This window comes from Ictidomys tridecemlineatus, chromosome 9, assembly GCF_052094955.1.
Source record: "Ictidomys tridecemlineatus isolate mIctTri1 chromosome 9, mIctTri1.hap1, whole genome shotgun sequence".
NCBI classification, from domain to species: domain Eukaryota; kingdom Metazoa; phylum Chordata; class Mammalia; order Rodentia; family Sciuridae; genus Ictidomys; species Ictidomys tridecemlineatus.
Window position 1 is genome coordinate 28,301,482 of NC_135485.1, and position 15,049 is coordinate 28,316,530.

The 15,049-nt window shown below is 43.5% G+C and overlaps 1 protein-coding gene across 3 annotated transcripts in view; it reads left to right on the forward strand.

The window, feature by feature from the left end:
• Pgcka1 (PDCD10 and GCKIII kinases associated 1) overlaps nucleotides 1-15,049 on the forward strand; it is a 94,576-nt gene that overhangs the window by 65,418 nt on the left and 14,109 nt on the right. For all 3 annotated transcript variants that reach the window (XM_078021178.1, XM_040292547.2, XM_021722707.3), the window contains exon 2: nucleotides 7,307-7,356. The gene's annotated coding sequence lies outside the window, so the exon portion shown is untranslated. The remainder of the gene's footprint in view (nucleotides 1-7,306; nucleotides 7,357-15,049) is intronic.

Below are 15,049 nucleotides of genomic sequence, written 5' to 3' on the forward strand. Positions count from 1 at the left end.
GGCCTCGTATTCCACTGTGTGTGAAGATGATTCAGCCGCCACCTCCCGCCACCTCATGCAAGGAAGGGTCCCAGTATCTGCTGACCTCCACTCCCTTAATTTTGGTTAGATGAATATTTATTGTAACTAGGTAAATACTTTTCACAGCTAAAGGAGGCAATGAATTATAATTGCATTTCCTTTCCTAGACAACTTTTTTTCTGAAGGTAACAAATGGTTTATTTTTCTTTCTTTTCTTGGGAGATGGGGGGTTCCAGGGATTGAACTCAGGGGTACTCAACCGCTGAGCCACATCCCCAGCCCTATGTTTTGTATTTTATTGTGAGACAGGGTCTCACTGAGTTGTTCAGTGCCTCACTTTTTTACTGAGGCTGGCTTTGAACTCACAATGCTCCTGTCTCAGCCTCTGGAGCCGCTGGGATTACAGGTGTGCACCACCGAGCCTGGTGCAAATGGTTCATTTTTCATTTGCTGAGTTCATTGTACACTTCCCTCTGATTCAATCCCACATGCTTTCCCTATTATTAAATCTTCCTCTTTTGGATGCTTTAGTTATTATTTTTTATTTGTTCTTTTCAGATATATATGACATATATTTTGACATATTATATATACATGGAATATAACTTCCCATTCTTGTGGTTGTCCATGATGTGGAGTTATACTGGTCTTGTATTCATATATGAACACAGGAAAGTTATGTCCGATTCATTCTGCTGTCTTTCCTATTCCCATCCCCTCTCCCTTTCCTTCATTGCCGTTTGTCTAGCCCAAAGTACTTCTATTCTTCCCTCCTCCCCCCTTATTGAATGTTAGCATCTGCATATCACAGAGAACATTCAGTCTTTGGTTTCCTGGGATTGGCTTATTTCACTTAGCATGATAGTCTCCAGTTCCATCCATTTACTAGCAAATGCCATAATTTCATTCTTCTTTATGGCTGAGTAATGTTCCATTGAAGGATACTTTAAAGTATGTTTTAAAGACCATCCTGGGCCTTATCACCTTCTCCAATGTAAGTGAGCTGTCCTTCTATTGCATGTAACAATGTGTCAGTCAACCCTGTACCCAGGGACCATATGAGCCAGGATGGTCCTGCAAAATGGCAACAGAGATGATAAATGCCTATTGTCCAGGGAAACTGTGACCACTGTAATATAATTGTAACTGTAATGCCTCCCATTAGTTATACATTTGTGGTGATTCTGGGATCAACATACCTGCTGCTCTGCCAGTCCTATAAAAGTATTGCACGTATAATTCTGTACAGCACATGATACTTGGTAATAAAGTAGATGTCTGTATTACTAGTTTATGTACACTTCCCTCTTATTATTATTTTTAAATGTCCTTCTTTTCTGTAACAACAACAACAACAAAAAAAACCCAGATGCCATGTTAGGCTGGCAGGAGCCTCACACACCTGCATTCACTGCCTCTGAATGGCGTCAAGAGGCCACACTGCGCGCTGGGCGGAGCTGGGTCCCTGCACTCTGTGGTGTTCACAGTGATGACATCGCCCCGCCACATGTTGCTCAGAACGCATTTCCCGATGTTAGGTGACACGGGCCTGTACACACTGTGGCATTCTGGGATCTCTGGTCCCCATCACCCAGGGAAGACTTTGCCTGCCCTCTGCGTCAATGCTGCTTCCTGTATCCCCGGTCATCTCCTCCTCATTTAGCCCCTCGTCTGTTTCCAACGCCTCCTAGAACCTTCCTGGCAAAGGGGCTGTGGGTGGTCAACTTATTGAGAACTTCCATATCTGAAAACATCTTTATCCTGCCTTCTCACTCAATGGGTATCTGGTCAGGTTTAGAAGTGCATGAGGGTGTGTGTGTGTGTGTGTGTGTGTGTGTGTGTGTGTGTGTAAGAAGCCTAAAACAGTTCTGCTCCCAACTGCTCCCATATCACTTGTTTGGCTTGTCTTGTTTCTGGAAGCTGCAGGAACTTCACTTTGCTCCCAAATCTAAAGTCCCACCACAGCGTGTTTGGGTGCTGACTGTATTTTTGCCATTGTGTCAGGTTGGTGAGTCCACCCACTCCACGAACTCATGTCCTTCAATTAATAATCATTTTGTCCCCCTTTGGTCTTTCTCTCTTTTACTACCTCAGGGGACATTTCCTCACCCTTCCAGATTCTCTATGGAGATACTCATTTTTACTGTAACTTTTAAAATCTTTTTTCTTTTTCCACTTTTAAAAATTATTGACCCATTTTGTTGTTGTTCTCTGATTTTGATGGGGTAAGGTACCCCGGATTAAATTCAGGGCACTCAACCACTGAGCCACATCCCCAGCCCTGTTTTGTATTTTACTTAGAGATAGGGTCTCACTGAGTTGCTTAGCGCCTTGCTTTTGCTGAGGCTGGCATTGAACTCGTAATCCTCCTGCCTTAGTCTCCTGAGCTGCTGTGATTATAGGTGTGCACCACCACGCCTGGATGTTCTCTGATTTATTTTATTTTCTTAATTTGTTCTAACTAGTTACATGACACTAGAATGCATTTGGACACATTGTACACAAATGGAGTATAACTTCTCCTTCCTCTGGCTGAACATGGTGTAGTCATATGGTAGTGTAATCATACATGTATATAGGGTAATAATGTCTGTCCCACTCCACTGTCCTTCCCATCCCCACAGCCCCTCCCTTCCCCTCCCCTCCCCTTCCTCTGCGCAATTCAAAGTTCCTTCATTCTTCCCCATCCACCCACCCCCCATTATAGATTAGCATCCCCGTATCAGAGAAAACATTTGGCCCTTGGGTTTTGGGGTTTCTCACTTAGCATTATATTCTCCAAGTTCAGCTATTTACCTGCAAATGCCATAATTTCATTCTTCTTTAAGGCTGAATAATATTCCATTGTGTATATGTACCAATTTTTTTTTTCCATTCATCTGTTGAAGGATACCTAGGTTTAGCTATTGTGAATTGAGCTTCTAAAAACATTGGTGTGGCCACATCACTGTAGTACACTGTTTTTAAGTCCTTTGGGTATGAACCTAGGAGTGGGATAAGTGGATCAAATGATGGTTTCATTTCAAGTTTTCTGAGCAATCTCCATAATGGTTGCACCAATTTGCAGTCCCACCAGCAATGTATGAATGTACCTTTTTCCCTGAATCCTCACCAACACTTATGGTTGCTTATATTCTTGATAATTGCCATTCTGATTGGAGTGAGATGAAATCTTGGAGTAGTTTTGATTTGAATTTCTTTAATTGCTAGAGATGATGAACCTTTTTTCAAATGTGTGTTGATGGATTCTTCACTTCTGGGAAGTGTCTGTTCTGTTGCTTAGCCCATTTATTGATTGGGTTACTTGGTTTTTCTGGTGTTAAGTTTTTTGTTCTCTGATCTTTTTATTTTTAATTTTTTTTAATTGCCTTCCAGTGACCTGAGCACACTAGTGGCTATTTTTGTAGTTTCCTTCTCTAGTCTATTTCCTCTGCTGGGCTTGGTGGGGTGGTTGGCTGGCCAGAGACTGTCCTCTGAAGCCTGGAGGGCCACTCTAAGGTGGCCCCCAGCATTCCTGGAGGGGCCAGGATGGAGCAGGCTGGGGGTGCCCCAATCCATGTGCAGGCCTTGGCTCAGTGTTCTCTGTCGCCACCATCACCCCACCCCTGCTTCCAATAGGGAACCCCAGCCTCTCCTGTGTTCAGTCCGGAAACCCTGTTTAACCAGCTGCAGACACAAAACCTACATCTTTGGTTGAGATGGAGGGAGTATAACCACCCTGAGGCCAGGAGTGCAGAAGGGGATTTAGGAACCTAACTTCTTAAACTTGCAAATGAGCCTTAAGCCCTCGCCTTTCACCATGCTGGCCTTGGGTCTTAAGGATTCTACCATCCAACTGGGCTCATTCTTCATTTCTCAGACTGCTGATGTACTGGGTCAGTGCTGTGATTTTAATATGGGTAGAGTCCCCCCAAGGTTTAGGTGTGAAAGGTTTGGTCCCAGGGTGGTGATATTGAGAGGTACTGAGGACTTGGAGGAGGTGGGGTCTAGTAGGAGGTCCTGAGGCCTTTAGGACATGCCCTCAAGAGGAATTAGGGGACCCAGGCTCTCATCTGTCTCTGCTTTCTGGTCCGTTTTGTAAGAGGTTTGCTGTTTGTTTCAAAGGTAAAAAAGCAATTGGGGCCACCTGATCTTAGACTGGACTCTCTAGAATTGTGAGCTAAATAAGACTTTTATTCTTTTATTGCCTCAGGTATTTCATTATAGTAATATCAAGCTGACTGATACAGTGAGTCACTACACATCCATGGGCTCTCTGTTTGCATCTCCTTGGTGGCTTTCCCTATGGGTTCATGTCTTTTTCTGACACAGAGCAGTTGGATGTTGTCGGAAATGAGTTCTGAAGGATGAGTAGAATTTTGCAAAGTATTGATGGGTAGGTGGCATGACAACTGGGGAAAATAATGGGTGCAAAGACAAAAAAAAGGGAGCACTTTAGCATATTTAGAGAACAATAAAAAATTCAAATGGACTAGTTTCAGAGATACCGTAGGAAGGTCATTGGTGTCATACTGTGAATGACCTTGAATACTTAGCTGGGAATCTTAGAGACTCAGTAGGCAAAGAGCTGCTAAGGCTTCTTAACCGTGCAGTGGCTGGTTGAGAGCTAGTCTTGGCTTGGCCGGCTTCATGTTGTGTCTGGATCTTTTCCAACACTACTCTATCCAAGGGCCCTTTCCTCAAAAAGTGGATTCTTCCCTATAACTCCAAATTGCCACGTGCACTTGGTTTCCTACAAAGCACTTATCACTGGTTGTGATTTCTGTCTACCAGCCACATTCCATAGTGGGGCCAGGGAATATTCTGTTCACCCTTTCCACTCGCAGCCCTTGGTACCCTGCTCGGCCCAGTAACTTCTCACAAAATGTGCAGACATCTAAGAGAAGCTTCTGACAGACGGTTCAGTACCTTATTCAAAGCTAAGCCAAGGCTTATGTGAGAGTATCAGTTCATAGAGGAGCTGTGAGATGGGAGGCCAGAAAACCTGGTGAGCAGGTCCTGGCTGCTCATCACCAGCAACCTGGATAAGTTGCTACCATTCATAAGTGACCTTGGATAAGTTGCTACCATTCAGACCTGATTTTCTCATCAGTTAAAACGCAGGCTTTATGTTGCTGACTGCGGGGTTCCCTTCAGAAAGAGTGCATCCCTCACAGGGAAAATGATGGGCCGATTGGAGGAGAGAGAGGGCCTGACTAGAGGGGGCGCCTTTTGGATTGTTCTAGGGGGAATGTAATATAATTGATGTGAAGCGAAGGATCCAGTTTTAAGAGTTGCCTCTGACCTCTGCACCGCATTTGATCCCTTTGGACCAATAAACCTTTCCAGTGCTCTATTTCTTTTGCTCAGAGCCTTTTACCCCTTTAAAAGGCATGGAGATGTCCAAGCCCTGTGAGTGGTTCTTTTCTCATCTGACTCTTTGAAGTGAGATGTAGTTCTCCAAGTAAATACTCGTCTCCTCACTGCCTTGATCTTTAAACTGCAGGAATCCGGAGCATTCTCTCCCCTGCGCACAAGGCTGTCATCTGTAGGGCCTGCTGACTGTGCCTCGCTACGGCATCCTGGTCCCTAGCACAGGGCTTGTCACAAAGCAGCATGCAGAGTTGTTTTGTTGGCTAAATAAGTGATACCCCAAGCCTTCTCACCTCCCACCCCACTAGCTGTCGTCCGTTCCCCACCTGCCACTCTTCCTCTCCCCTCTGTCTGCCTGGCCAGGTGCTGTCAGTATCTAGAGGCTGCTCACTGACACGGCCCTCCAGGGCTGAACCTCCTCAGGGTGTGGTTGATGTTCCCATTCATGTTATATGTGCTCCCTGCACAATATTTTAGTTATTTATAAGCTCTTCTCTTCCCCTTGACCTCTCCAGCTAGTTAGCTCCCCGAGAGCTTGAACTTGACCTTCTCATGTCTTCCCTATCAAGTCATAGGAGTCCAATTATGAGCACTATGGTAAAAATTAAGGATAATAGAATCATGGGCCATCTGAGCTACATTTTAGATTCTAAGGAATTATTGAACAATGAAAATGATACTAGATGAAAAGTGGCTAACAAGATTATAAATTGAGGGTTGGGATTGTGGCTCAGTGGTAGAGTGCTTGCCTTGCCTGTGTGAGGCACTGGATTCGATCCTCAGCACCACATTAAAAAATAAATAAATAAAGATATTTCTAACTAAACTAAATAGAGATTTTTAAAAATATATATAAATTGAATCACTGGATGTATGTAACTATTCCAATATTTTGTAGTTGGTTTGAGGCAAAGTTCATTATATTGTTATTTCATATTTGGGATTGAAATAAGAGCATTTCTTGAAAAATTGGTGTCTATAGATAGCAAATTATTCTAATAATCTTAAAAAAGTTGGTAAAAATCTTAACATTTGCTGTTCCTTCTTAAGTTGAATATAATGTTTTCCTTATAAGCAAAGATAATTTTTGAATCATATATATTTTTTGAAATATTGTACATTGCATTTACTCATTAAACTTCACTTGATAAGGAGCAAATTTCTTCACTTTTTTTTTCTAGTTGAAACTGTACCCATCAGGGAAGAGGTGTGCTATCATGTGGTATTTATCAACCCTAATAACCACTAAAGTGTCTTGGTCTGTCCAGGCAGCTTAATAAAATGCCTTAGACTCGATGACTTATAAACAACAGAAACATATTTCCCACAATTCCAGGATCAAGGCGTGAAGAGATTTGGTGTCCGAGAAGTGCCCCCATACCAGATGGCCATCTTTTCACCATAACCTCATTTGGATGAAGGGACTCAAAATCTCCCAGGGGTCTCTTTTGTAAAGGCATTAATGAGTCCCATTCACAAGGACTCTGCTCTTGTGACCCAATCGCCTCTCCAAGGCCCCACCTTCTGGCCATCACCTTGGGGATTAGGCTTCAATGTGAGAATTTTCAGGGAGACACAGACCAGGGTAGATAGCTTTTGGTTATTGAGCAGTTCCAATATGCCCAGCACGTGATAAACAGTTTACATGTCATGACTTTATCTCATTACAATATTGTTTTATCAATGCGATAAAATGTCAGTGAAATTTTTGTTGTTAATTGATGATGAAGTGCCGGGAGGGGGATTGTTTAACAACTCAAGCCTAAGGAGTTTCAAACCGCTTTCCTGCCTGGCCAGGAATCCATCCCCCACAGGGCAGCCCAGCATCCCTGGGCAGATGCTGTCTTTTGTTACCTGTCACCTTCCTGATGCAAACTGGCCGTGACAAGGATGCAGTGTGCAGACCTCAATTTCAACATTTTTGTTGTTGCAGGGAGAGAAGTTGAATTGCTAGAGGGACCTCATGGACAGTCTCCCCAACAGGTAAGCTATTCTACTTTTTTTTTTCTATGCACTGGGGGGAAAGTGTATTCTTTCCACTTTTTATTAAATTTTCTGTCACTTGGTGATACAGGTTTTTTCACTACAGTTTTTATTCCCTAAAACATTAAGGCCAGTAGACAGAGTAAAGTCTGCTTCTTTCTGGCCCCTTCAGGTTTGAGAAAAATCCTGTTTTCCCCCTTACTCTTGTTGCTAGGGGAGAGGATTCTAAAATGCATGATGAGCCATGACCCAAGGAAGCCTTCACACAAAAGATGGCCAGTCAGTGGATCCCCTCAGGCATTGTGGAATTTCTCCAATAAAGACCTTGCCCCAGGACAGTGGCTCTCAGCCTATCCAAGGACCAGCAGCAACAGCCTCAATTGGGAACTTCTTAGAAATGCAGTGTCTCTGTCCCCACTCCAGGGCCACTGGATCAGAAGCTCTGGGGTTGATGCTCAGCCCTCCAGTGGGTTCTAGTGTATTGTCAAGTTCAGGTACCAGGACACAGGCTCACAGACCTCCCTCCCCGTCTTCTCTGCGGCTCTCCTCCCCAGCTTCCTCACCATTTCCATCTTCAGCCCACCTTGCAGGACAATGTTCTGTATATTTTACTCCTGTGGATCCAACCTATTTCCTCCTTTACCCTCTGCCTCTCAGACACACTGTGCACATTGTCCTTGTTCCCTTTGCCAATTCCACGTCCTCAAGCTGCCTCCTTGTGCAGAGCCTTAGCTTCCTTCTAGGTCCCTGTCGTCTTCCTAGTCTATCGTCATTTGGGAACTTTCCAAATGCTCTGTGTCATTCAGTACCATAAGTTCCAAGCCTTCTTGACTTTCTGCACTCCAGCCATCCTCACTGGGCTACTCCTGCTGCAGCTTCATCCTGGACATTGTCATTAACTGCACACACCAAATGCCTAGGTCATGGCTAATGCTCTTAGTACTCCAAACTTCTCAGGCTCCAGAATGCCAGGTCCCTATTTCATTCTCTATCTATCTCTATTTCTATCTCTATCTATCTATCTCTATCTCTGTCTCTGAGTCTCCATACATAAGGATCTCCACCAGAAATGTTGCGGTAGATGGTTGTATATGCTATGGAAAAAGACTCTGCCCTTTATTTCATAAGGTTCTCAGTAGTTCTGAGTTACTACCATCAATGCTCATAATTCACTACACTCATGTTCTATAAAGCTGCCTTAAAGGATGAGTCAGTGAATAGGGAACAGTATTGCTCACAGAGGAAACACGGGCTGAGCTTCCCGTGAGCCTCTCCTCACTACATATTCATCTAATGATCCACACAGAACCTTGTGTTAGTGTTTCTGTTTCAAGACACCTTATTTAAAAATATGCTGTTAATTCACGAGCGGTGAATTTTGGGCTGACAGCACCATGACTCATTCCCGAGCAAAGCTTCTCTAGCACTTGTCCTTGCTCTGTAAGGCATGGACCCTTAGACATAGAGACCACCAAAAAAAAAAAAAAGTCAAAATGTGGTACTAAATAGATTGCAAAAAAAGACAATTTACAGCATAAAAGTTGAAGCAAGGAGACAGGATACCTTATTTGAGCTCAGCTAAAAACATGCATATCAGATGACCCCCATTTTTTGACATTCTAAAAACCTCCATGAACGACTTACAAGCGCTGTATTGATTTAGGGTTACAAATATATTTTATTAAGTAGGTAAATTTAAAAATATGGATTCCACAAGAAATGAAGATTAAGTGTATATGTAACATCAATACCTTATATATAAGAAGCTCTCTGTAAGTCTGATGTTTTTATCGTCATCTTCATTATTATATTTTATTAAATATCCCCGGGGCATTGGATACCTCTGAAAAGTTTTAGGCAGGGGGAGTGACAATGATTCAGATTTGTAATCTGAAAAGATCTCATGGCTTCTATGTAGCAATTGTATTAGATGGAAACATGGGTGGATGAGGTAACAGGAGGATATTGCAGTATCCAGGTAAGACAGATGTGATGGTGTCTTAGACCAGGACAATGGCAATGCACATGGAAAGAAGGGATGGATTTGAGAGTGGCAGTGGAAGATGGACCATTCCTGCCTTTGCACCCACTTCTCCCTAGGGTACACTCTGTAACCTACCAGCACCATTGGCTGAGACCTTCATCCAGAAGACTCTTCTAATCACCCTAAGCTCCTTATCCTATATAGTCTATGGTGCATATTTCAGTCTAGTACTTTTAACACTATATTAATCTCCTATGTATATATTTGTCACCCTTGCTAGATGGTAAATTCTCTTTAGATGTCTGGAATTAAGTTCAGTATTTGGCACGTGGGGGGAAATGTTCAGGAAATTTGTTGCATAAATAGGTGGTGAGACCTTTAAGGAACAGCAGCAGCCCTCTCTGTACCCTCTCTGTCTAGTAATTAGCAGTGCCCTACCCCCACCAAGATTCTGGGAACATTTGAAGCCTCTGAACCATGTTCAGTCTTTCCAGAAATAAAAGTACTTTTATTCTACCTTAAAGACATGTCGGAGCTACAGGTCTGCACACCAAGGGTCATCTCTAAGTACAAAACAATTTTTTTTCTTGTCCTCTTGCCAGTTCATGCTTTCAGCCTTGAGTTCAGAGGCACCTTTATAAAATAAGGTGGTTGGCGGGGGTATCGTCTAAGATTCTTTTTGGGCACTCTGTCAGTCTACTCAGGCTGATGGAACCAAATGCCAGAGCCTGGGTGGCTTAACAAGAGAAACTCGTTCTTGCATAGCTCTGTCAGCTGGGAAGCCCGAGGTCAGGGTGCTGGCCAGTTCAGTTCCTGGTGATGGTTCTCCTCTCAGCGTGCAGATGGCCATCTTATCACAGCATCCTCATATGGGCCTTCCTCAATGCTGCTCGTGGAAACAGATCTCTCTCACTCTCGCTCTCTTTTCCTTTTCTTATAAGCCTACCAACCCTATTGGATTAGGATGTCACTCTGGTGATCCCATTTTCACCTTAACAACCTCCACAAATCCTTATCTGCAAATACAGTCACACTGGAGTTAGGGCTTCAAAATGTGAATTTGGGGACAAGGGTACACATCAGTCCAATGAAGGTACTGTAGGATTCTGGAAATCACCTGAGTTGGCTTCATCCAAACATGTGGCTTGGACTGAGCTGTGCCTGCCTTTTTTTTTTTTTAATATTTTTAATTGTGGATGGACCCAATACCTTTATTTTATTTATTTATTTTTATCTGGTGCTGAGGATCAAACCCAGTGCCTCCCACGTGCTAGGCAAGTGCTCGACCACTGAGCCACAACCCCAGCCCCTGGGCCTGCTTATAACACTATTCTTGTTTGTAGCCTTCCAAGACTGCATTATATAAGCCTCTTTCCACAATCCCTTCCTTAAAAAATGTCCTCATCATTTTCAGGACTTGACTTTTCCCAAGTGCTTCAGGATTCTTCTAGGCTTCTGCCATTTCCAATAGAGCAGCTTGAGGGCTTGGAAAGACCCTGTCTCAAAATTTAAAAAATAAATAAATAAAGGAAAGGGCCGGGTGCATGGCTCCCATGGTAGAGTGCCCCTGAGTTCAATCCCCAGTACTGCAAAAAAATCAATTAAAAAATAAAAAAATTAAACCTGCTCCTTGCCAGACACACTTTGCCAGACCTGTCACGTTTATATCATGTGAAGCTCGTAACAGCCCTGAGGGGGGGGGGGTGTTACTATTTCCCCCATCTAATGGTTGGCAGAACTGAAATGGAAAGATGTTATGTGGCTTATCCAAGGTCTCTTTCTCACAGGCCGCTCCAGAGCCCACTGCCTTGAGTAGGGGACAGTACTAGGTTACCTCTATGTACTGAATTTCTTAAATTCTTCCTCCACTACTTCTAAATCCCACTGAGGGGGAAAAAAAAAAAAGCCAAAAAACAGTATCTTCTCTCTGTACTCACACAGAGCATCACTTCCGACAGAGAGTCGGGGTTGGGAAATGCACATTGAGCTGTTCTCCACCCCTGGACACCCACTAAGTGTCCTACAATGCAATTCAATTCCAATTCTGCCTGCCTGGAGTTGGTTAGCATCAGATGCCACAGTTAAGGGCTCAGGCCCACAAAACTGCCCCCACTGCAGATGCCAGTTCCACGTGTGGACCCCTGAACTCCTATAGCTCCTCTGGACACCAAGACACCCCACCTCAGGTTCCATAATTTGCCTGAATGGCAGATAAATGCTTTTCTTACCTTGGCTGGTGTGTTGCAAAGGGTATTAAAGGATACACATGAACAGGATATGAGATATAGGGCAAGGTCCAAAAAAGACCCCACTGGCCCATGGACTTGGGGTGCACCACCTTCCCATACATGGGTGCAATTTAACAATCTGGAAGTCAATCTGATTATCCAGGATTTTTTACACAGCTCAATTTCCAGCCCCACAAAAACATCATACACACTTCACAGAAGTGGTGAATGGAACTAAAAGTTCCAACCCTATAAGTACTTGCTCTTTCTGGTGTCTGGTCCCATCCTGAGGCTATCCAAGGGCCTCACCCAGAAACACTTCACTAGTATAAACGCAAGTATGATCAAAGTGTTAGGGGTTGTCAGAGATACCCCTTTGAGTCAGGATATTCAAAGGGCTTAGCAGCTCTGCAACAGGAGCTAGGAGACAAGGGCTAAATGTATTTCCTATTACACCACAACTTCCTAAATAATTTTGTGTTCTTTGACCAGTCCTTCTGGTAATGCAGCCATAGAAAACATGATGCCAAGGTGTCTCTGACGTGTTTAGACACTAAAAACAGGTGATGCTAAGCTTACCTTGTGACTTCGACCAGAGCCAGGCAAATCAGCCTAACAGGCCACGTGGAGATGAGTTTTGTCACATGATGCCATTACAGTGGCAGGCAGGAGCATCACAGAAGAGGGGCCCCTGAATCCCACAGGAAAAAGACACAGAACTGCCTTGTTAGTCCGAAAACATCGTCTTCATTCCAAACATTCAAAGTCATCTTCTCAAGTAGACCGTGTTGGTAGTATCTGGGAATTCTCCAGTGTGTACTTTTCTAGATTCTCAGAAACAAAGTCAGGCCTAAGGACACACCCTGTCCCCGTCTCCAGCTCTGTCTGCACCTTGGTGCTGTGGTGATTCTCTCTGAACATCATAGTTTCAATGACTTTTATATTGATCTTCCATGAAGATGGTTCTATCCAAGCAGCAGATTTGGGGGAAAACATCTACTTACACATCATTAATAAAAATCTGTGACTGTCTGTGAGGTTGTATGGGTGACTCTTTGAGCTCTCTCTGTGGTCTCAGCCATTCTCTCTTCAGAGCTATCTATGACAATTCAATGACTTTTCAACATACACACTTGGCCTCCATTTCTATGGGTTCCACATCTATGGATCCTACCAATCACCAATGGCAAGTATTTGGGGAAAATTTTGCACTGTTGCTATCATGTACTATGTAATTAAGCTTTGGATGGTTGCATCTGTACTGAACTCGTGCAAACTGGTTTTTCTTGTCATTACTCCTTAAACAATACAGTGAAATAACTACTTACATGGCTTTTCATTGCATTAGGTATTACAAGTAATTTAGAGATGACTTAGAGTATAAGGGAGGAGGTAAGTAGGTTATTTACAAATACTACACCATTTGTATAAGGGATTTGAACATATGAGGATTTGGGGGTAATGAGGAATCCTGGAATGGGTCCCCCATGGATACCAAGGGACAATTGTATATCAGAAGCACATTGATAAGCACATTGGGATGTCTTGATTACCAACTTCAAGAGTTTTAGATATTTTTCCTAAGCTGTCAAGTGGGAAACTCATTGAAGCCTTTAGCACTTATTAAAAATCAAATTCCTGTCCCTGTATCGCTAATGGGGTATGGGATAATATGGCCCAACAAACTGTGCTAATAATAGGGAGCACTTTCCACATTGTAGCTGACTTAACAAATGTCTGAACTTAGTTATTAACCATCACTCACAACCATTGATGATCACGAATATTTTCATGAGAGTACTGAAGATGGTGTGAAGGTTCTTACACTGTTTCCAGTGGCAATTTTAGAATATCATTTACTAAATGGGGGGTCGGGGCTAGGAAGAGAAGCTATGGGCCTCCTGCTGCAGTAACCCTGCATGACAAGCAGACTGATTTTAGATGGAAAAGCAAAGAGAACTTGATGGAGACGACTGAGGGTCTAAAGCCCTTCCGCGGCCACACTTGGTGTCCCCCTACCCCACCTCACTGTGACCTGCCCTAGTCGGGTGTGCAGCAAGCACAACATGTTACATGACACCAATTTTCTCAGAGTCCTCTCAGCAGGAATGCCTATGCCTTTGTCCAGAATGTCACCTGCATTAGGTAAGGTCCAGCTGGGAAGAGCTCCCCTCCTTCCAAACACAGGGAATCGAATCTCAGAGAGTCATTTGGTTATGCAGGTATTGGAAGAGCTGAGAAAGCAAATGAGATGATGGAGCAGGGAACCATTTCTACCCGTGATGGTTTGAATGTCTGTCCCCTCCCAAATTCATGTTGAATTTCCAAAGCAACAGTGCTGAGAGGTGGAGCCGATGGGTCAGGTTATGCCCTCCAATGGATTACATAATTATCACAGAATTGGGTTCCATCTCCCTCCTGCCCCCTCTTGCCTTCACTCACCTGTGGACCCCCTATTTCCTCTCTTACACATGCACTATGTACCTGCCGTGCTGTAACATGGCAAGAGACCCTCATCAGATCATGTACTTTCCAGCCCCCAGAACTGTGGGATAATTTTGTTCCCTTTATAAATTACCCATTCTGTTTTCAACAGAAAACAGACTCAGACAGCACCCTAAGGTGAGAGACAGAATCCAGAGCTAGGAGATAGTCACTGCCAAGATGGACAAGGATACTTTCCAAGGCAGAGAGAGAAGAAGGGAGGAAGACCTGTCTTCCCCTCACCCCCTAGTTCCACCAGCACCTTCCATGGGTGAGACCCACCCAGATCCAGAAGATAACAGAGTCTTAGCAATATGGTACCCTGAGATTAAGATGAGCAAGTTTGCCAGTCACTTTTTCATTGATCCGACAAATACCTGATCCACGCAACTTAGAGGAAGAAAAAATTCTTTTGGCTCACAGTTTCAGAGGTTTCAGTCCATGGTTGGCCGGCTACAAGGAAGAAACATCATGGTAAAAATGCACAGCAGAAGAGCTGCTCAATTCATGCAGCTGGGAAGCAGAGAGGACCAGGGATGAGACAAGCCCTTCCAGAGCACACTCCTAATGACCTACTCCTTCAACGAGGCCCTACCACCTACAGTTTCTACCACCTCCCAATAGTTCAAATCATTAATCCATTAAGTGAATTAATCCACTGATAAGATTAGATCCCTATTGATAAATCATTTTCTAATAACCCCATCTCTAAATATTGCTGCACTAGGGACCAAGACTTTGATACATGAGCTTTTGTGGGGCATTCCAAATTCAAACCATAATAACTAGAGGGGGCACGAAATTGGATCTGAGAGTTAACAGGCCATGACAGCAGGTGCCTCGGGTTTTCTCCAGTCATTCCCCAATGATAAAGTGTTTGTTTGTTTAAATAAATCCATATTTTTAGACACTTGGTTTATTCCAGCTTTTCCCTATTATACTCCTTCAAAGAAGATAATAGGCTAAACATCAACTAGGAAATGTTATAAAGCAAGAT